Source organism: Hyla sarda, unplaced genomic scaffold, assembly GCF_029499605.1.
Source record: "Hyla sarda isolate aHylSar1 unplaced genomic scaffold, aHylSar1.hap1 scaffold_451, whole genome shotgun sequence".
NCBI lineage: Eukaryota > Metazoa > Chordata > Amphibia > Anura > Hylidae > Hyla > Hyla sarda.
The window spans coordinates 119,220-141,650 of NW_026610464.1; the positions used below are offsets into that span (position 1 = coordinate 119,220).

Below are 22,431 nucleotides of genomic sequence, written 5' to 3' on the forward strand. Positions count from 1 at the left end.
TGGACTTACCTGTGTGGGTTAAATCCGGGTTATTTGACAACCTATGGCGGTGATGGTTCTGCTCAGGCAGAGCAGTGCTGATGCTCCTCATAAAGCTGTCGCTGCTGTGAAGGTTCTAGGTGACATCACAAATCCCTTTGGTTACATACACAACAAAGCTGGGTTGTTGTTGTTTACACTCTGCAAGGCCTGTGGAAGTGAGTGACATCATAGCACTGTAGTTCTGAGGGTTCAAGATGGATGCAACAATCTCCTGTTGCTTCTATGAAGGCCGTAATAGACGACATCACCAAACAGCTCCATAGTCACATACACAGCAAAGGAGAGATGTTGTTTACACCTAGTGATGTCAGTGGTATTGAGTGACATCACAGCACAGTGCTAAGGCTCCTGGGCCTGGACACAGCAGCGGCTGCAATATCTCAACGGAGAATACGTTTATATCTATGTGTGTGTGTGCGCATATATATATATATATATATATATATATATATATATATATATTTCTCCGCCGAAATCACTTTTAAACCCATTTCCACCTTTTTTTCCCTTCTCTTCCTCTTACTTTTTTTTCACGTTTTTTTACGTTTTTCTCCTTTTCGCCTCTTTTCTGGGCGTATTATTCTTCTTTTTCTTCTTTTTTTTCGTCTAATGCATACCCCATCAGTGCAGCAATGCTTATTCAATACCGCCAGCAGATGGAGACACTGGGGGATAATTTTCTAAGGATTTATACTGATTTTTCCTGTCTGAATTTGTCGCACAGAAAGTTGCAGGCCAAATATGTGTGACATTTCTGCGACTTTAGCTTCTAGAGCATTTTTACAACATTATACATAGGTGCTGAATACATAAAAAGCGACTGTTCAGCGACAGACAAGTCGCATCGGCTGAAAGTAGGCCAGAATGTCAGTCCATGTTGGAGCAGGTTTAGATACAGTCTAAAGCATAGATCTCAAAGTCTGTGCACAGAATTTAGCAAGGGCCTCGCACCTTCTGATGCATCAGGTAGGTGCACAATAGCATAGCCTAACCCTCTGTACTTTGGTCTATATTGATGCGGGACATAGACAGCCAGCTGATGACCAATCCATTAGTGCAATGGATGGCTGGAAGCATTTGTCTTTGCCTTTGCAATACCACAGAAGCAATGCATGGTCAATGTACAGCAATGACACACCTGTGTGAACAGCCAGGAGACCCCCCCCCCCATGTTATGTTACATAGTTACATAGTTAGTACGGTCGAAAAAAGACATATGTCCATCACGTTCAACCAGGGAATTAAGGGGTAGGGGTGTGGCGCGATATTGGGGAAGGGATGAGATTTTATATTTCTTCATAAGCATTAATCTTATTTTGTCAATTAGGAACATTCAGCACCCACCCGCTATCAAGGCAGCTGCCTATCATGTCATGCCCTACCTGCACAGGTGTGCTGGCTACTCAAATGATCCAATTAAGGAGGCCATTTAGTCAGCAGCAGCAGAAGTCCTGTGCCTGGACGCTCCAACAGGGGCCAGACACAAGCAGAAGCAGAAGCAGCAGAAGCAGCAGCAGCACCACCTTTTGTTTTTTGGCTGCAGCAGCAGCAAGGCCCACAGGGCTGGCTAGCTGGCTAGCCAGCAAGCAGGTAGCAATGAAAGTAGGAATCTTTCTTTTTAACCCTGTAAGGGGGTGGTGCACTGTACCCGAAGATACTGCCATATCGGGTCAATGCATAGGGCGACGGAAGCAAGCTTCGAAATCGGCCCCCGTTCTCAAAAATCCATTTAATATATGGTCCCCAGATAGGGGACGTATCAGATATTAAACTGATAAGAACAGATACTACACTTGATCTTAGCCAAAAGGCCGAGAAGCGATAACCGTGAAAGGGGCGGGCCCAACAAGGTCCCCTTCATGGGCACTATCACTGCTTGCTGTCAGGGAGGCTGCCAGACAATTTTCCATGCACACTCTGGGCTGGGGGGCAGTCAACCACCAGTACACACAGCAGAACCTAAACCCATACCATTATTGCTAAGCAGCAAGACAGGGGCCCATTGCACTCCCACGGGGCCTTTTTAAATGCAATCCATAACCCGGATTTGCCAGGAACCCTTCTTACTCCTCCTACTTGCATGTGACACTGGGCTTAGGATCTGCATAGGAAACACACACACAAGCACACACCTACCTTTGTTGCCTGCAGATGCCTCCTTGGCTGTCCCCAAACGGTATCAAACCAACACCCACGGGAAGCTGTAAGCATAGAGGACATGCCTGCACCCCATTGGACTTACCTGTGTGGGTTAAATCCGGGTTATTTGACAACCTATGGCGGTGATGGTTCTGCTCAGGCAGAGCAGTGCTGATGCTCCTCATAAAGCTGTCGCTGCTGTGAAGGTTCTAGGTGACATCACAAATCCCTTTGGTTACATACACAACAAAGCTGGGTTGTTGTTGTTTACACTCTGCAAGGCCTGTGGAAGTGAGTGACATCATAGCACTGTAGTTCTGAGGGTTCAAGATGGATGCAACAATCTCCTGTTGCTTCTATGAAGGCCGTAATAGACGACATCACCAAACAGCTCCATAGTCACATACACAGCAAAGGAGAGATGTTGTTTACACCTAGTGATGTCAGTGGTATTGAGTGACATCACAGCACAGTGCTAAGGCTCCTGGGCCTGGACACAGCAGCGGCTGCAATATCTCAACGGAGAATACGTTTATATCTATGTGTGTGTGTGCGCATATATATATATATATATATATATATATATATATATATATATATTTCTCCGCCGAAATCACTTTTAAACCCATTTCCACCTTTTTTTCCCTTCTCTTCCTCTTACTTTTTTTTCACGTTTTTTTACGTTTTTCTCCTTTTCGCCTCTTTTCTGGGCGTATTATTCTTCTTTTTCTTCTTTTTTTTCGTCTAATGCATACCCCATCAGTGCAGCAATGCTTAATTCAATACCGCCAGCAGATGGAGACACTGGGGGATAATTTTCTAAGGATTTATACTGATTTTTCCTGTCTGAATTTGTCGCACAGAAAGTTGCAGGCCAAATATGTGTGACATTTCTGCGACTTTAGCTTCTAGAGCATTTTTACAACATTATACATAGGTGCTGAATACATAAAAAGCGACTGTTCAGCGACAGACAAGTCGCATCGGCTGAAAGTAGGCCAGAATGTCAGTCCATGTTGGAGCAGGTTTAGATACAGTCTAAAGCATAGATCTCAAAGTCTGTGCACAGAATTTAGCAAGGGCCTCGCACCTTCTGATGCATCAGGTAGGTGCACAATAGCATAGCCTAACCCTCTGTACTTTGGTCTATATTGATGCGGGACATAGACAGCCAGCTGATGACCAATCCATTAGTGCAATGGATGGCTGGAAGCATTTGTCTTTGCCTTTGCAATACCACAGAAGCAATGCATGGTCAATGTACAGCAATGACACACCTGTGTGAACAGCCAGGAGACCCCCCCCCCCCCCCCATGTTATGTTACATAGTTACATAGTTAGTACGGTCGAAAAAAGACATATGTCCATCACGTTCAACCAGGGAATTAAGGGGTAGGGGTGTGGCGCGATATTGGGGAAGGGATGAGATTTTATATTTCTTCATAAGCATTAATCTTATTTTGTCAATTAGGAACATTCAGCACCCACCCGCTATCAAGGCAGCTGCCTATCATGTCATGCCCTACCTGCACAGGTGTGCTGGCTACTCAAATGATCCAATTAAGGAGGCCATTTAGTCAGCAGCAGCAGAAGTCCTGTGCCTGGACGCTCCAACAGGGGCCAGACACAAGCAGAAGCAGAAGCAGCAGAAGCAGCAGCAGCACCACCTTTTGTTTTTTGGCTGCAGCAGCAGCAAGGCCCACAGGGCTGGCTAGCTGGCTAGCCAGCAAGCAGGTAGCAATGAAAGTAGGAATCTTTCTTTTTAACCCTGTAAGGGGGTGGTGCACTGTACCCGAAGATACTGCCATATCGGGTCAATGCATAGGGCGACGGAAGCAAGCTTCGAAATCGGCCCCCGTTCTCAAAAATCCATTTAATATATGGTCCCCAGATAGGGGACGTATCAGATATTAAACTGATAAGAACAGATACTACACTTGATCTTAGCCAAAAGGCCGAGAAGCGATAACCGTGAAAGGGGCGGGCCCAACAAGGTCCCCTTCATGGGCACTATCACTGCTTGCTGTCAGGGAGGCTGCCAGACAATTTTCCATGCACACTCTGGGCTGGGGGGCAGTCAACCACCAGTACACACAGCAGAACCTAAACCCATACCATTATTGCTAAGCAGCAAGACAGGGGCCCATTGCACTCCCACGGGGCCTTTTTAAATGCAATCCATAACCCGGATTTGCCAGGAACCCTTCTTACTCCTCCTACTTGCATGTGACACTGGGCTTAGGATCTGCATAGGAAACACACACACAAGCACACACCTACCTTTGTTGCCTGCAGATGCCTCCTTGGCTGTCCCCAAACGGTATCAAACCAACACCCACGGGAAGCTGTAAGCATAGAGGACATGCCTGCACCCCATTGGACTTACCTGTGTGGGTTAAATCCGGGTTATTTGACAACCTATGGCGGTGATGGTTCTGCTCAGGCAGAGCAGTGCTGATGCTCCTCATAAAGCTGTCGCTGCTGTGAAGGTTCTAGGTGACATCACAAATCCCTTTGGTTACATACACAACAAAGCTGGGTTGTTGTTGTTTACACTCTGCAAGGCCTGTGGAAGTGAGTGACATCATAGCACTGTAGTTCTGAGGGTTCAAGATGGATGCAACAATCTCCTGTTGCTTCTATGAAGGCCGTAATAGACGACATCACCAAACAGCTCCATAGTCACATACACAGCAAAGGAGAGATGTTGTTTACACCTAGTGATGTCAGTGGTATTGAGTGACATCACAGCACAGTGCTAAGGCTCCTGGGCCTGGACACAGCAGCGGCTGCAATATCTCAACGGAGAATACGTTTATATCTATGTGTGTGTGTGCGCATATATATATATATATATATATATATATATATATATATATATATATATTTCTCCGCCGAAATCACTTTTAAACCCATTTCCACCTTTTTTTCCCTTCTCTTCCTCTTACTTTTTTTTCACGTTTTTTTACGTTTTTCTCCTTTTCGCCTCTTTTCTGGGTGTATTATTCTTCTTTTTCTTCTTTTTTTTCGTCTAATGCATACCCCATCAGTGCAGCAATGCTTATTCAATACCGCCAGCAGATGGAGACACTGGGGGATAATTTTCTAAGGATTTATACTGATTTTTCCTGTCTGAATTTGTCGCACAGAAAGTTGCAGGCCAAATATGTGTGACATTTCTGCGACTTTAGCTTCTAGAGCATTTTTACAACATTATACATAGGTGCTGAATACATAAAAAGCGACTGTTCAGCGACAGACAAGTCGCATCGGCTGAAAGTAGGCCAGAATGTCAGTCCATGTTGGAGCAGGTTTAGATACAGTCTAAAGCATAGATCTCAAAGTCTGTGCACAGAATTTAGCAAGGGCCTCGCACCTTCTGATGCATCAGGTAGGTGCACAATAGCATAGCCTAACCCTCTGTACTTTGGTCTATATTGATGCGGGACATAGACAGCCAGCTGATGACCAATCCATTAGTGCAATGGATGGCTGGAAGCATTTGTCTTTGCCTTTGCAATACCACAGAAGCAATGCATGGTCAATGTACAGCAATGACACACCTGTGTGAACAGCCAGGAGACCCCCCCCCCCCCCATGTTATGTTACATAGTTACATAGTTAGTACGGTCGAAAAAAGACATATGTCCATCACGTTCAACCAGGGAATTAAGGGGTAGGGGTGTGGCGCGATATTGGGGAAGGGATGAGATTTTATATTTCTTCATAAGCATTAATCTTATTTTGTCAATTAGGAACATTCAGCACCCACCCGCTATCAAGGCAGCTGCCTATCATGTCATGCCCTACCTGCACAGGTGTGCTGGCTACTCAAATGATCCAATTAAGGAGGCCATTTAGTCAGCAGCAGCAGAAGTCCTGTGCCTGGACGCTCCAACAGGGGCCAGACACAAGCAGAAGCAGAAGCAGCAGAAGCAGCAGCAGCACCACCTTTTGTTTTTTGGCTGCAGCAGCAGCAAGGCCCACAGGGCTGGCTAGCTGGCTAGCCAGCAAGCAGGTAGCAATGAAAGTAGGAATCTTTCTTTTTAACCCTGTAAGGGGGTGGTGCACTGTACCCGAAGATACTGCCATATCGGGTCAATGCATAGGGCGACGGAAGCAAGCTTCGAAATCGGCCCCCGTTCTCAAAAATCCATTTAATATATGGTCCCCAGATAGGGGACGTATCAGATATTAAACTGATAAGAACAGATACTACACTTGATCTTAGCCAAAAGGCCGAGAAGCGATAACCGTGAAAGGGGCGGGCCCAACAAGGTCCCCTTCATGGGCACTATCACTGCTTGCTGTCAGGGAGGCTGCCAGACAATTTTCCATGCACACTCTGGGCTGGGGGGCAGTCAACCACCAGTACACACAGCAGAACCTAAACCCATACCATTATTGCTAAGCAGCAAGACAGGGGCCCATTGCACTCCCACGGGGCCTTTTTAAATGCAATCCATAACCCGGATTTGCCAGGAACCCTTCTTACTCCTCCTACTTGCATGTGACACTGGGCTTAGGATCTGCATAGGAAACACACACACAAGCACACACCTACCTTTGTTGCCTGCAGATGCCTCCTTGGCTGTCCCCAAACGGTATCAAACCAACACCCACGGGAAGCTGTAAGCATAGAGGACATGCCTGCACCCCATTGGACTTACCTGTGTGGGTTAAATCCGGGTTATTTGACAACCTATGGCGGTGATGGTTCTGCTCAGGCAGAGCAGTGCTGATGCTCCTCATAAAGCTGTCGCTGCTGTGAAGGTTCTAGGTGACATCACAAATCCCTTTGGTTACATACACAACAAAGCTGGGTTGTTGTTGTTTACACTCTGCAAGGCCTGTGGAAGTGAGTGACATCATAGCACTGTAGTTCTGAGGGTTCAAGATGGATGCAACAATCTCCTGTTGCTTCTATGAAGGCCGTAATAGACGACATCACCAAACAGCTCCATAGTCACATACACAGCAAAGGAGAGATGTTGTTTACACCTAGTGATGTCAGTGGTATTGAGTGACATCACAGCACAGTGCTAAGGCTCCTGGGCCTGGACACAGCAGCGGCTGCAATATCTCAACGGAGAATACGTTTATATCTATGTGTGTGTGTGCGCATATATATATATATATATATATATATATATATATATATATATATATATTCTCCGCCGAAATCACTTTTAAACCCATTTCCACCTTTTTTTCCCTTCTCTTCCTCTTACTTTTTTTTCACGTTTTTTTACGTTTTTCTCCTTTTCGCCTCTTTTCTGGGCGTATTATTCTTCTTTTTCTTCTTTTTTTTCGTCTAATGCATACCCCATCAGTGCAGCAATGCTTATTCAATACCGCCAGCAGATGGAGACACTGGGGGATAATTTTCTAAGGATTTATACTGATTTTTCCTGTCTGAATTTGTCGCACAGAAAGTTGCAGGCCAAATATGTGTGACATTTCTGCGACTTTAGCTTCTAGAGCATTTTTACAACATTATACATAGGTGCTGAATACATAAAAAGCGACTGTTCAGCGACAGACAAGTCGCATCGGCTGAAAGTAGGCCAGAATGTCAGTCCATGTTGGAGCAGGTTTAGATACAGTCTAAAGCATAGATCTCAAAGTCTGTGCACAGAATTTAGCAAGGGCCTCGCACCTTCTGATGCATCAGGTAGGTGCACAATAGCATAGCCTAACCCTCTGTACTTTGGTCTATATTGATGCGGGACATAGACAGCCAGCTGATGACCAATCCATTAGTGCAATGGATGGCTGGAAGCATTTGTCTTTGCCTTTGCAATACCACAGAAGCAATGCATGGTCAATGTACAGCAATGACACACCTGTGTGAACAGCCAGGAGACCCCCCCCCCCCCCCCCCATGTTATGTTACATAGTTACATAGTTAGTACGGTCGAAAAAAGACATATGTCCATCACGTTCAACCAGGGAATTAAGGGGTAGGGGTGTGGCGCGATATTGGGGAAGGGATGAGATTTTATATTTCTTCATAAGCATTAATCTTATTTTGTCAATTAGGAACATTCAGCACCCACCCGCTATCAAGGCAGCTGCCTATCATGTCATGCCCTACCTGCACAGGTGTGCTGGCTACTCAAATGATCCAATTAAGGAGGCCATTTAGTCAGCAGCAGCAGAAGTCCTGTGCCTGGACGCTCCAACAGGGGCCAGACACAAGCAGAAGCAGAAGCAGCAGAAGCAGCAGCAGCACCACCTTTTGTTTTTTGGCTGCAGCAGCAGCAAGGCCCACAGGGCTGGCTAGCTGGCTAGCCAGCAAGCAGGTAGCAATGAAAGTAGGAATCTTTCTTTTTAACCCTGTAAGGGGGTGGTGCACTGTACCCGAAGATACTGCCATATCGGGTCAATGCATAGGGCGACGGAAGCAAGCTTCGAAATCGGCCCCCGTTCTCAAAAATCCATTTAATATATGGTCCCCAGATAGGGGACGTATCAGATATTAAACTGATAAGAACAGATACTACACTTGATCTTAGCCAAAAGGCCGAGAAGCGATAACCGTGAAAGGGGCGGGCCCAACAAGGTCCCCTTCATGGGCACTATCACTGCTTGCTGTCAGGGAGGCTGCCAGACAATTTTCCATGCACACTCTGGGCTGGGGGGCAGTCAACCACCAGTACACACAGCAGAACCTAAACCCATACCATTATTGCTAAGCAGCAAGACAGGGGCCCATTGCACTCCCACGGGGCCTTTTTAAATGCAATCCATAACCCGGATTTGCCAGGAACCCTTCTTACTCCTCCTACTTGCATGTGACACTGGGCTTAGGATCTGCATAGGAAACACACACACAAGCACACACCTACCTTTGTTGCCTGCAGATGCCTCCTTGGCTGTCCCCAAACGGTATCAAACCAACACCCACGGGAAGCTGTAAGCATAGAGGACATGCCTGCACCCCATTGGACTTACCTGTGTGGGTTAAATCCGGGTTATTTGACAACCTATGGCGGTGATGGTTCTGCTCAGGCAGAGCAGTGCTGATGCTCCTCATAAAGCTGTCGCTGCTGTGAAGGTTCTAGGTGACATCACAAATCCCTTTGGTTACATACACAACAAAGCTGGGTTGTTGTTGTTTACACTCTGCAAGGCCTGTGGAAGTGAGTGACATCATAGCACTGTAGTTCTGAGGGTTCTAGATGGATGCAACAATCTCCTGTTGCTTCTATGAAGGCCGTAATAGACGACATCACCAAACAGCTCCATAGTCACATACACAGCAAAGGAGAGATGTTGTTTACACCTAGTGATGTCAGTGGTATTGAGTGACATCACAGCACAGTGCTAAGGCTCCTGGGCCTGGACACAGCAGCGGCTGCAATATCTCAACGGAGAATACGTTTATATCTATGTGTGTGTGTGCGCATATATATATATATATATATATATATATATATATATATATATATATATTTCTCCGCCGAAATCACTTTTAAACCCATTTCCACCTTTTTTTCCCTTCTCTTCCTCTTACTTTTTTTTCACGTTTTTTTACGTTTTTCTCCTTTTCGCCTCTTTTCTGGGCGTATTATTCTTCTTTTTCTTCTTTTTTTTCGTCTAATGCATACCCCATCAGTGCAGCAATGCTTATTCAATACCGCCAGCAGATGGAGACACTGGGGGATAATTTTCTAAGGATTTATACTGATTTTTCCTGTCTGAATTTGTCGCACAGAAAGTTGCAGGCCAAATATGTGTGACATTTCTGCGACTTTAGCTTCTAGAGCATTTTTACAACATTATACATAGGTGCTGAATACATAAAAAGCGACTGTTCAGCGACAGACAAGTCGCATCGGCTGAAAGTAGGCCAGAATGTCAGTCCATGTTGGAGCAGGTTTAGATACAGTCTAAAGCATAGATCTCAAAGTCTGTGCACAGAATTTAGCAAGGGCCTCGCACCTTCTGATGCATCAGGTAGGTGCACAATAGCATAGCCTAACCCTCTGTACTTTGGTCTATATTGATGCGGGACATAGACAGCCAGCTGATGACCAATCCATTAGTGCAATGGATGGCTGGAAGCATTTGTCTTTGCCTTTGCAATACCACAGAAGCAATGCATGGTCAATGTACAGCAATGACACACCTGTGTGAACAGCCAGGAGACCCCCCCCCCCCCCCCCCCATGTTATGTTACATAGTTACATAGTTAGTACGGTCGAAAAAAGACATATGTCCATCACGTTCAACCAGGGAATTAAGGGGTAGGGGTGTGGCGCGATATTGGGGAAGGGATGAGATTTTATATTTCTTCATAAGCATTAATCTTATTTTGTCAATTAGGAACATTCAGCACCCACCCGCTATCAAGGCAGCTGCCTATCATGTCATGCCCTACCTGCACAGGTGTGCTGGCTACTCAAATGATCCAATTAAGGAGGCCATTTAGTCAGCAGCAGCAGAAGTCCTGTGCCTGGACGCTCCAACAGGGGCCAGACACAAGCAGAAGCAGAAGCAGCAGAAGCAGCAGCAGCACCACCTTTTGTTTTTTGGCTGCAGCAGCAGCAAGGCCCACAGGGCTGGCTAGCTGGCTAGCCAGCAAGCAGGTAGCAATGAAAGTAGGAATCTTTCTTTTTAACCCTGTAAGGGGGTGGTGCACTGTACCCGAAGATACTGCCATATCGGGTCAATGCATAGGGCGACGGAAGCAAGCTTCGAAATCGGCCCCCGTTCTCAAAAATCCATTTAATATATGGTCCCCAGATAGGGGACGTATCAGATATTAAACTGATAAGAACAGATACTACACTTGATCTTAGCCAAAAGGCCGAGAAGCGATAACCGTGAAAGGGGCGGGCCCAACAAGGTCCCCTTCATGGGCACTATCACTGCTTGCTGTCAGGGAGGCTGCCAGACAATTTTCCATGCACACTCTGGGCTGGGGGGCAGTCAACCACCAGTACACACAGCAGAACCTAAACCCATACCATTATTGCTAAGCAGCAAGACAGGGGCCCATTGCACTCCCACGGGGCCTTTTTAAATGCAATCCATAACCCGGATTTGCCAGGAACCCTTCTTACTCCTCCTACTTGCATGTGACACTGGGCTTAGGATCTGCATAGGAAACACACACACAAGCACACACCTACCTTTGTTGCCTGCAGATGCCTCCTTGGCTGTCCCCAAACGGTATCAAACCAACACCCACGGGAAGCTGTAAGCATAGAGGACATGCCTGCACCCCATTGGACTTACCTGTGTGGGTTAAATCCGGGTTATTTGACAACCTATGGCGGTGATGGTTCTGCTCAGGCAGAGCAGTGCTGATGCTCCTCATAAAGCTGTCGCTGCTGTGAAGGTTCTAGGTGACATCACAAATCCCTTTGGTTACATACACAACAAAGCTGGGTTGTTGTTGTTTACACTCTGCAAGGCCTGTGGAAGTGAGTGACATCATAGCACTGTAGTTCTGAGGGTTCAAGATGGATGCAACAATCTCCTGTTGCTTCTATGAAGGCCGTAATAGACGACATCACCAAACAGCTCCATAGTCACATACACAGCAAAGGAGAGATGTTGTTTACACCTAGTGATGTCAGTGGTATTGAGTGACATCACAGCACAGTGCTAAGGCTCCTGGGCCTGGACACAGCAGCGGCTGCAATATCTCAACGGAGAATACGTTTATATCTATGTGTGTGTGTGCGCATATATATATATATATATATATATATATATATATATATATATATATATATATTCTCCGCCGAAATCACTTTTAAACCCATTTCCACCTTTTTTTCCCTTCTCTTCCTCTTACTTTTTTTTCACGTTTTTTTACGTTTTTCTCCTTTTCGCCTCTTTTCTGGGTGTATTATTCTTCTTTTTCTTCTTTTTTTTCGTCTAATGCATACCCCATCAGTGCAGCAATGCTTATTCAATACCGCCAGCAGATGGAGACACTGGGGGATAATTTTCTAAGGATTTATACTGATTTTTCCTGTCTGAATTTGTCGCACAGAAAGTTGCAGGCCAAATATGTGTGACATTTCTGCGACTTTAGCTTCTAGAGCATTTTTACAACATTATACATAGGTGCTGAATACATAAAAAGCGACTGTTCAGCGACAGACAAGTCGCATCGGCTGAAAGTAGGCCAGAATGTCAGTCCATGTTGGAGCAGGTTTAGATACAGTCTAAAGCATAGATCTCAAAGTCTGTGCACAGAATTTAGCAAGGGCCTCGCACCTTCTGATGCATCAGGTAGGTGCACAATAGCATAGCCTAACCCTCTGTACTTTGGTCTATATTGATGCGGGACATAGACAGCCAGCTGATGACCAATCCATTAGTGCAATGGATGGCTGGAAGCATTTGTCTTTGCCTTTGCAATACCACAGAAGCAATGCATGGTCAATGTACAGCAATGACACACCTGTGTGAACAGCCAGGAGACCCCCCCCCCCCCCCATGTTATGTTACATAGTTACATAGTTAGTACGGTCGAAAAAAGACATATGTCCATCACGTTCAACCAGGGAATTAAGGGGTAGGGGTGTGGCGCGATATTGGGGAAGGGATGAGATTTTATATTTCTTCATAAGCATTAATCTTATTTTGTCAATTAGGAACATTCAGCACCCACCCGCTATCAAGGCAGCTGCCTATCATGTCATGCCCTACCTGCACAGGTGTGCTGGCTACTCAAATGATCCAATTAAGGAGGCCATTTAGTCAGCAGCAGCAGAAGTCCTGTGCCTGGACGCTCCAACAGGGGCCAGACACAAGCAGAAGCAGAAGCAGCAGAAGCAGCAGCAGCACCACCTTTTGTTTTTTGGCTGCAGCAGCAGCAAGGCCCACAGGGCTGGCTAGCTGGCTAGCCAGCAAGCAGGTAGCAATGAAAGTAGGAATCTTTCTTTTTAACCCTGTAAGGGGGTGGTGCACTGTACCCGAAGATACTGCCATATCGGGTCAATGCATAGGGCGACGGAAGCAAGCTTCGAAATCGGCCCCCGTTCTCAAAAATCCATTTAATATATGGTCCCCAGATAGGGGACGTATCAGATATTAAACTGATAAGAACAGATACTACACTTGATCTTAGCCAAAAGGCCGAGAAGCGATAACCGTGAAAGGGGCGGGCCCAACAAGGTCCCCTTCATGGGCACTATCACTGCTTGCTGTCAGGGAGGCTGCCAGACAATTTTCCATGCACACTCTGGGCTGGGGGGCAGTCAACCACCAGTACACACAGCAGAACCTAAACCCATACCATTATTGCTAAGCAGCAAGACAGGGGCCCATTGCACTCCCACGGGGCCTTTTTAAATGCAATCCATAACCCGGATTTGCCAGGAACCCTTCTTACTCCTCCTACTTGCATGTGACACTGGGCTTAGGATCTGCATAGGAAACACACACACAAGCACACACCTACCTTTGTTGCCTGCAGATGCCTCCTTGGCTGTCCCCAAACGGTATCAAACCAACACCCACGGGAAGCTGTAAGCATAGAGGACATGCCTGCACCCCATTGGACTTACCTGTGTGGGTTAAATCCGGGTTATTTGACAACCTATGGCGGTGATGGTTCTGCTCAGGCAGAGCAGTGCTGATGCTCCTCATAAAGCTGTCGCTGCTGTGAAGGTTCTAGGTGACATCACAAATCCCTTTGGTTACATACACAACAAAGCTGGGTTGTTGTTGTTTACACTCTGCAAGGCCTGTGGAAGTGAGTGACATCATAGCACTGTAGTTCTGAGGGTTCAAGATGGATGCAACAATCTCCTGTTGCTTCTATGAAGGCCGTAATAGACGACATCACCAAACAGCTCCATAGTCACATACACAGCAAAGGAGAGATGTTGTTTACACCTAGTGATGTCAGTGGTATTGAGTGACATCACAGCACAGTGCTAAGGCTCCTGGGCCTGGACACAGCAGCGGCTGCAATATCTCAACGGAGAATACGTTTATATCTATGTGTGTGTGTGCGCATATATATATATATATATATATATATATATATATATATATATATATTTCTCCGCCGAAATCACTTTTAAACCCATTTCCACCTTTTTTTCCCTTCTCTTCCTCTTACTTTTTTTTCACGTTTTTTTACGTTTTTCTCCTTTTCGCCTCTTTTCTGGGCGTATTATTCTTCTTTCTTCTTTTTTTTCGTCTAATGCATACCCCATCAGTGCAGCAATGCTTATTCAATACCGCCAGCAGATGGAGACACTGGGGGATAATTTTCTAAGGATTTATACTGATTTTTCCTGTCTGAATTTGTCGCACAGAAAGTTGCAGGCCAAATATGTGTGACATTTCTGCGACTTTAGCTTCTAGAGCATTTTTACAACATTATACATAGGTGCTGAATACATAAAAAGCGACTGTTCAGCGACAGACAAGTCGCATCGGCTGAAAGTAGGCCAGAATGTCAGTCCATGTTGGAGCAGGTTTAGATACAGTCTAAAGCATAGATCTCAAAGTCTGTGCACAGAATTTAGCAAGGGCCTCGCACCTTCTGATGCATCAGGTAGGTGCACAATAGCATAGCCTAACCCTCTGTACTTTGGTCTATATTGATGCGGGACATAGACAGCCAGCTGATGACCAATCCATTAGTGCAATGGATGGCTGGAAGCATTTGTCTTTGCCTTTGCAATACCACAGAAGCAATGCATGGTCAATGTACAGCAATGACACACCTGTGTGAACAGCCAGGAGACCCCCCCCCCCATGTTATGTTACATAGTTACATAGTTAGTACGGTCGAAAAAAGACATATGTCCATCACGTTCAACCAGGGAATTAAGGGGTAGGGGTGTGGCGCGATATTGGGGAAGGGATGAGATTTTATATTTCTTCATAAGCATTAATCTTATTTTGTCAATTAGGAACATTCAGCACCCACCCGCTATCAAGGCAGCTGCCTATCATGTCATGCCCTACCTGCACAGGTGTGCTGGCTACTCAAATGATCCAATTAAGGAGGCCATTTAGTCAGCAGCAGCAGAAGTCCTGTGCCTGGACGCTCCAACAGGGGCCAGACACAAGCAGAAGCAGAAGCAGCAGAAGCAGCAGCAGCACCACCTTTTGTTTTTTGGCTGCAGCAGCAGCAAGGCCCACAGGGCTGGCTAGCTGGCTAGCCAGCAAGCAGGTAGCAATGAAAGTAGGAATCTTTCTTTTTAACCCTGTAAGGGGGTGGTGCACTGTACCCGAAGATACTGCCATATCGGGTCAATGCATAGGGCGACGGAAGCAAGCTTCGAAATCGGCCCCCGTTCTCAAAAATCCATTTAATATATGGTCCCCAGATAGGGGACGTATCAGATATTAAACTGATAAGAACAGATACTACACTTGATCTTAGCCAAAAGGCCGAGAAGCGATAACCGTGAAAGGGGCGGGCCCAACAAGGTCCCCTTCATGGGCACTATCACTGCTTGCTGTCAGGGAGGCTGCCAGACAATTTTCCATGCACACTCTGGGCTGGGGGGCAGTCAACCACCAGTACACACAGCAGAACCTAAACCCATACCATTATTGCTAAGCAGCAAGACAGGGGCCCATTGCACTCCCACGGGGCCTTTTTAAATGCAATCCATAACCCGGATTTGCCAGGAACCCTTCTTACTCCTCCTACTTGCATGTGACACTGGGCTTAGGATCTGCATAGGAAACACACACACAAGCACACACCTACCTTTGTTGCCTGCAGATGCCTCCTTGGCTGTCCCCAAACGGTATCAAACCAACACCCACGGGAAGCTGTAAGCATAGAGGACATGCCTGCACCCCATTGGACTTACCTGTGTGGGTTAAATCCGGGTTATTTGACAACCTATGGCGGTGATGGTTCTGCTCAGGCAGAGCAGTGCTGATGCTCCTCATAAAGCTGTCGCTGCTGTGAAGGTTCTAGGTGACATCACAAATCCCTTTGGTTACATACACAACAAAGCTGGGTTGTTGTTGTTTACACTCTGCAAGGCCTGTGGAAGTGAGTGACATCATAGCACTGTAGTTCTGAGGGTTCAAGATGGATGCAACAATCTCCTGTTGCTTCTATGAAGGCCATAATAGACGACATCACCAAACAGCTCCATAGTCACATACACAGCAAAGGAGAGATGTTGTTTACACCTAGTGATGTCAGTGGTATTGAGTGACATCACAGCACAGTGCTAAGGCTCCTGGGCCTGGACACAGCAGCGGCTGCAATATCTCAACGGAGAATACGTTTATATCTATGTGTGTGTGTGCGCATATATATATATATATATATATATATATATATATATATATATATATATATTTCTCCGCCGAAATCACTTTTAAACCCATTTCCACCTTTTTTTCCCTTCTCTTCCTCTTACTTTTTTTTCACGTTTTTTTACGTTTTTCTCCTTTTCGCCTCTTTTCTGGGCGTATTATTCTTCTTTTTCTTCTTTTTTTTCGTCTAATGCATACCCCATCAGTGCAGCAATGCTTATTCAATACCGCCAGCAGATGGAGACACTGGGGGATAATTTTCTAAGGATTTATACTGATTTTTCCTGTCTGAATTTGTCGCACAGAAAGTTGCAGGCCAAATATGTGTGACATTTCTGCGACTTTAGCTTCTAGAGCATTTTTACAACATTATACATAGGTGCTGAATACATAAAAAGCGACTGTTCAGCGACAGACAAGTCGCATCGGCTGAAAGTAGGCCAGAATGTCAGTCCATGTTGGAGCAGGTTTAGATACAGTCTAAAGCATAGATCTCAAAGTCTGTGCACAGAATTTAGCAAGGGCCTTGCACCTTCTGATGCATCAGGTAGGTGCACAATAGCATAGCCTAACCCTCTGTACTTTGGTCTATATTGATGCGGGACATAGACAGCCAGCTGATGACCAATCCATTAGTGCAATGGATGGCTGGAAGCATTTGTCTTTGCCTTTGCAATACCACAGAAGCAATGCATGGTCAATGTACAGCAATGACACACCTGTGTGAACAGCCAGGAGACCCCCCCCCCCCCCCCCCCCATGTTATGTTACATAGTTACATAGTTAGTACGGTCGAAAAAAGACATATGTCCATCACGTTCAACCAGGGAATTAAGGGGTAGGGGTGTGGCGCGATATTGGGGAAGGGATGAGATTTTATATTTCTTCATAAGCATTAATCTTATTTTGTCAATTAGGAACATTCAGCACCCACCCGCTATCAAGGCAGCTGCCTATCATGTCATGCCCTACCTGCACAGGTGTGCTGGCTACTCAAATGATCCAATTAAGGAGGCCATTTAGTCAGCAGCAGCAGAAGTCCTGTGCCTGGACGCTCCAACAGGGGCCAGACACAAGCAGAAGCAGAAGCAGCAGAAGCAGCAGCAGCACCACCTTTTGTTTTTTGGCTGCAGCAGCAGCAAGGCCCACAGGGCTGGCTAGCTGGCTAGCCAGCAAGCAGGTAGCAATGAAAGTAGGAATCTTTCTTTTTAACCCTGTAAGGGGGTGGTGCACTGTACCCGAAGATACTGCCATATCGGGTCAATGCATAGGGCGACGGAAGCAAGCTTCGAAATCGGCCCCCGTTCTCAAAAATCCATTTAATATATGGTCCCCAGATAGGGGACGTATCAGATATTAAACTGATAAGAACAGATACTACACTTGATCTTAGCCAAAAGGCCGAGAAGCGATAACCGTGAAAGGGGCGGGCCCAACAAGGTCCCCTTCATGGGCACTATCACTGCTTGCTGTCAGGGAGGCTGCCAGACAATTTTCCATGCACACTCTGGGCTGGGGGGCAGTCAACCACCAGTACACACAGCAGAACCTAAACCCATACCATTATTGCTAAGCAGCAAGACAGGGGCCCATTGCACTCCCACGGGGCCTTTTTAAATGCAATCCATAACCCGGATTTGCCAGGAACCCTTCTTACTCCTCCTACTTGCATGTGACACTGGGCTTAGGATCTGCATAGGAAACACACACACAAGCACACACCTACCTTTGTTGCCTGCAGATGCCTCCTTGGCTGTCCCCAAACGGTATCAAACCAACACCCACGGGAAGCTGTAAGCATAGAGGACATGCCTGCACCTCATTGGACTTACCTGTGTGGGTTAAATCCGGGTTATTTGACAACCTATGGCGGTGATGGTTCTGCTCAGGCAGAGCAGTGCTGATGCTCCTCATAAAGCTGTCGCTGCTGTGAAGGTTCTAGGTGACATCACAAATCCCTTTGGTTACATACACAACAAAGCTGGGTTGTTGTTGTTTACACTCTGCAAGGCCTGTGGAAGTGAGTGACATCATAGCACTGTAGTTCTGAGGGTTCAAGATGGATGCAACAATCTCCTGTTGCTTCTATGAAGGCCGTAATAGACGACATCACCAAACAGCTCCATAGTCACATACACAGCAAAGGAGAGATGTTGTTTACACCTAGTGATGTCAGTGGTATTGAGTGACATCACAGCACAGTGCTAAGGCTCCTGGGCCTGGACACAGCAGCGGCTGCAATATCTCAACGGAGAATACGTTTATATCTATGTGTGTGTGTGCGCATATATATATATATATATATATATATATATATATATATATATATATTTCTCCGCCGAAATCACTTTTAAACCCATTTCCACCTTTTTTTCCCTTCTCTTCCTCTTACTTTTTTTTCACGTTTTTTTACGTTTTTCTCCTTTTCGCCTCTTTTCTGGGCGTATTATTCTTCTTTTTCTTCTTTTTTTTCGTCTAATGCATACCCCATCAGTGCAGCAATGCTTATTCAATACCGCCAGCAGATGGAGACACTGGGGGATAATTTTCTAAGGATTTATACTGATTTTTCCTGTCTGAATTTGTCGCACAGAAAGTTGCAGGCCAAATATGTGTGACATTTCTGCGACTTTAGCTTCTAGAGCATTTTTACAACATTATACATAGGTGCTGAATACATAAAAAGCGACTGTTCAGCGACAGACAAGTCGCATCGGCTGAAAGTAGGCCAGAATGTCAGTCCATGTTGGAGCAGGTTTAGATACAGTCTAAAGCATAGATCTCAAAGTCTGTGCACAGAATTTAGCAAGGGCCTCGCACCTTCTGATGCATCAGGTAGGTGCACAATAGCATAGCCTAACCCTCTGTACTTTGGTCTATATTGATGCGGGACATAGACAGCCAGCTGATGACCAATCCATTAGTGCAATGGATGGCTGGAAGCATTTGTCTTTGCCTTTGCAATACCACAGAAGCAATGCATGGTCAATGTACAGCAATGACACACCTGTGTGAACAGCCAGGAGACCCCCCCCCCCCCCCCCATGTTATGTTACATAGTTACATAGTTAGTACGGTCGAAAAAAGACATATGTCCATCACGTTCAACCAGGGAATTAAGGGGTAGGGGTGTGGCGCGATATTGGGGAAGGGATGAGATTTTATATTTCTTCATAAGCATTAATCTTATTTTGTCAATTAGGAACATTCAGCACCCACCCGCTATCAAGGCAGCTGCCTATCATGTCATGCCCTACCTGCACAGGTGTGCTGGCTACTCAAATGATCCAATTAAGGAGGCCATTTAGTCAGCAGCAGCAGAAGTCCTGTGCCTGGACGCTCCAACAGGGGCCAGACACAAGCAGAAGCAGAAGCAGCAGAAGCAGCAGCAGCACCACCTTTTGTTTTTTGGCTGCAGCAGCAGCAAGGCCCACAGGGCTGGCTAGCTGGCTAGCCAGCAAGCAGGTAGCAATGAAAGTAGGAATCTTTCTTTTTAACCCTGTAAGGGGGTGGTGCACTGTACCCGAAGATACTGCCATATCGGGTCAATGCATAAGGCGACGGAAGCAAGCTTCGAAATCGGCCCCCGTTCTCAAAAATCCATTTAATATATGGTCCCCAGATAGGGGACGTATCAGATATTAAACTGATAAGAACAGATACTACACTTGATCTTAGCCAAAAGGCCGAGAAGCGATAACCGTGAAAGGGGCGGGCCCAACAAGGTCCCCTTCATGGGCACTATCACTGCTTGCTGTCAGGGAGGCTGCCAGACAATTTTCCATGCACACTCTGGGCTGGGGGGCAGTCAACCACCAGTACACACAGCAGAACCTAAACCCATACCATTATTGCTAAGCAGCAAGACAGGGGCCCATTGCACTCCCACGGGGCCTTTTTAAATGCAATCCATAACCCGGATTTGCCAGGAACCCTTCTTACTCCTCCTACTTGCATGTGACACTGGGCTTAGGATCTGCATAGGAAACACACACACAAGCACACACCTACCTTTGTTGCCTGCAGATGCCTCCTTGGCTGTCCCCAAACGGTATCAAACCAACACCCACGGGAAGCTGTAAGCATAGAGGACATGCCTGCACCCCATTGGACTTACCTGTGTGGGTTAAATCCGGGTTATTTGACAACCTATGGCGGTGATGGTTCTGCTCAGGCAGAGCAGTGCTGATGCTCCTCATCAAGCTGTCGCTGCTGTGAAGGTTCTAGGTGACATCACAAATCCCTTTGGTTACATACACAACAAAGCTGGGTTGTTGTTGTTTACACTCTGCAAGGCCTGTGGAAGTGAGTGACATCATAGCACTGTAGTTCTGAGGGTTCAAGATGAATGCAACAATCTCCTGTTGCTTCTATGAAGGCCGTAATAGACGACATCACCAAACAGCTCCATAGTCACATACACAGCAAAGGAGAGATGTTGTTTACACCTAGTGATGTCAGTGGTATTGAGTGACATCACAGCACAGTGCTAAGGCTCCTGGGCCTGGACACAGCAGCGGCTGCAATATCTCAACGGAGAATACGTTTATATCTATGTGTGTGTGTGCGCATATATATATATATATATATATATATATATATATATATATATATATTTCTCCGCCGAAATCACTTTTAAACCCATTTCCACCTTTTTTTCCCTTCTCTTCCTCTTACTTTTTTTTCACGTTTTTTTACGTTTTTCTCCTTTTCGCCTCTTTTCTGGGCGTATTATTCTTCTTTTTCTTCTTTTTTTTCGTCTAATGCATACCCCATCAGTGCAGCAATGCTTATTCAATACCGCCAGCAGATGGAGACACTGGGGGATAATTTTCTAAGGATTTATACTGATTTTTCCTGTCTGAATTTGTCGCACAGAAAGTTGCAGGCCAAATATGTGTGACATTTCTGCGACTTTAGCTTCTAGAGCATTTTTACAACATTATACATAGGTGCTGAATACATAAAAAGCGACTGTTCAGCGACAGACAAGTCGCATCGGCTGAAAGTAGGCCAGAATGTCAGTCCATGTTGGAGCAGGTTTAGATACAGTCTAAAGCATAGATCTCAAAGTCTGTGCAGAATTTAGCAAGGGCCTCGCACCTTCTGATGCATCAGGTAGGTGCACAATAGCATAGCCTAACCCTCTGTACTTTGGTCTATATTGATGCGGGACATAGACAGCCAGCTGATGACCAATCCATTAGTGCAATGGATGGCTGGAAGCATTTGTCTTTGCCTTTGCAATACCACAGAAGCAATGCATGGTCAATGTACAGCAATGACACACCTGTGTGAACAGCCAGGAGACCCCCCCCCCCCCCATGTTATGTTACATAGTTACATAGTTAGTACGGTCGAAAAAAGACATATGTCCATCACGTTCAACCAGGGAATTAAGGGGTAGGGGTGTGGCGCGATATTGGGGAAGGATGAGATTTTATATTTCTTCATAAGCATTAATCTTATTTTGTCAATTAGGAACATTCAGCACCCACCCGCTATCAAGGCAGCTGCCTATCATGTCATGCCCTACCTGCACAGGTGTGCTGGCTACTCAAATGATCCAATTAAGGAGGCCATTTAGTCAGCAGCAGCAGAAGTCCTGTGCCTGGACGCTCCAACAGGGGCCAGACACAAGCAGAAGCAGAAGCAGCAGAAGCAGCAGCAGCACCACCTTTTGTTTTTTGGCTGCAGCAGCAGCAAGGCCCACAGGGCTGGCTAGCTGGCTAGCCAGCAAGCAGGTAGCAATGAAAGTAGGAATCTTTCTTTTTAACCCTGTAAGGGGGTGGTGCACTGTACCCGAAGATACTGCCATATCGGGTCAATGCATAGGGCGACGGAAGCAAGCTTCGAAATCGGCCCCCGTTCTCAAAAATCCATTTAATATATGGTCCCCAGATAGGGGACGTATCAGATATTAAACTGATAAGAACAGATACTACACTTGATCTTAGCCAAAAGGCCGAGAAGCGATAA

At 46.0% G+C, this 22,431-nt stretch overlaps 10 non-coding genes across 10 annotated transcripts; all 10 read right to left on the bottom strand.

Annotated features, from left to right (window-relative positions):
• Positions 1-1,674: 1,674 nt before the first annotated feature.
• Positions 1,675-1,865, bottom strand: LOC130335557 (U2 spliceosomal RNA). The gene has a single exon (XR_008877167.1). It is a non-coding gene; the product is annotated as a U2 spliceosomal RNA (small nuclear RNA).
• Positions 1,866-3,957: 2,092 nt separating this feature from the next.
• LOC130335558 (U2 spliceosomal RNA) lies at positions 3,958-4,148 on the bottom strand. The gene has a single exon (XR_008877168.1). It is a non-coding gene; the product is annotated as a U2 spliceosomal RNA (small nuclear RNA).
• A 2,093-nt stretch (positions 4,149-6,241) lies between these two features.
• LOC130335559 (U2 spliceosomal RNA) lies at positions 6,242-6,432 on the bottom strand. Its single transcript, XR_008877169.1, has one exon. It is a non-coding gene; the product is annotated as a U2 spliceosomal RNA (small nuclear RNA).
• Positions 6,433-8,528: 2,096 nt separating this feature from the next.
• Positions 8,529-8,719, bottom strand: LOC130335560 (U2 spliceosomal RNA). Its single transcript, XR_008877170.1, has one exon. It is a non-coding gene; the product is annotated as a U2 spliceosomal RNA (small nuclear RNA).
• Positions 8,720-10,817: 2,098 nt separating this feature from the next.
• On the bottom strand, positions 10,818-11,008 carry LOC130335562 (U2 spliceosomal RNA). The gene has a single exon (XR_008877172.1). It is a non-coding gene; the product is annotated as a U2 spliceosomal RNA (small nuclear RNA).
• A 2,097-nt stretch (positions 11,009-13,105) lies between these two features.
• On the bottom strand, positions 13,106-13,296 carry LOC130335563 (U2 spliceosomal RNA). Its single transcript, XR_008877173.1, has one exon. It is a non-coding gene; the product is annotated as a U2 spliceosomal RNA (small nuclear RNA).
• Positions 13,297-15,382: 2,086 nt separating this feature from the next.
• Positions 15,383-15,573, bottom strand: LOC130335564 (U2 spliceosomal RNA). Its single transcript, XR_008877174.1, has one exon. It is a non-coding gene; the product is annotated as a U2 spliceosomal RNA (small nuclear RNA).
• Positions 15,574-17,674: 2,101 nt separating this feature from the next.
• Positions 17,675-17,865, bottom strand: LOC130335565 (U2 spliceosomal RNA). Its single transcript, XR_008877175.1, has one exon. It is a non-coding gene; the product is annotated as a U2 spliceosomal RNA (small nuclear RNA).
• A 2,094-nt stretch (positions 17,866-19,959) lies between these two features.
• Positions 19,960-20,150, bottom strand: LOC130335503 (U2 spliceosomal RNA). Its single transcript, XR_008877129.1, has one exon. It is a non-coding gene; the product is annotated as a U2 spliceosomal RNA (small nuclear RNA).
• A 2,088-nt stretch (positions 20,151-22,238) lies between these two features.
• Positions 22,239-22,429, bottom strand: LOC130335566 (U2 spliceosomal RNA). Its single transcript, XR_008877176.1, has one exon. It is a non-coding gene; the product is annotated as a U2 spliceosomal RNA (small nuclear RNA).
• Positions 22,430-22,431: the final 2 nt, after the last annotated feature.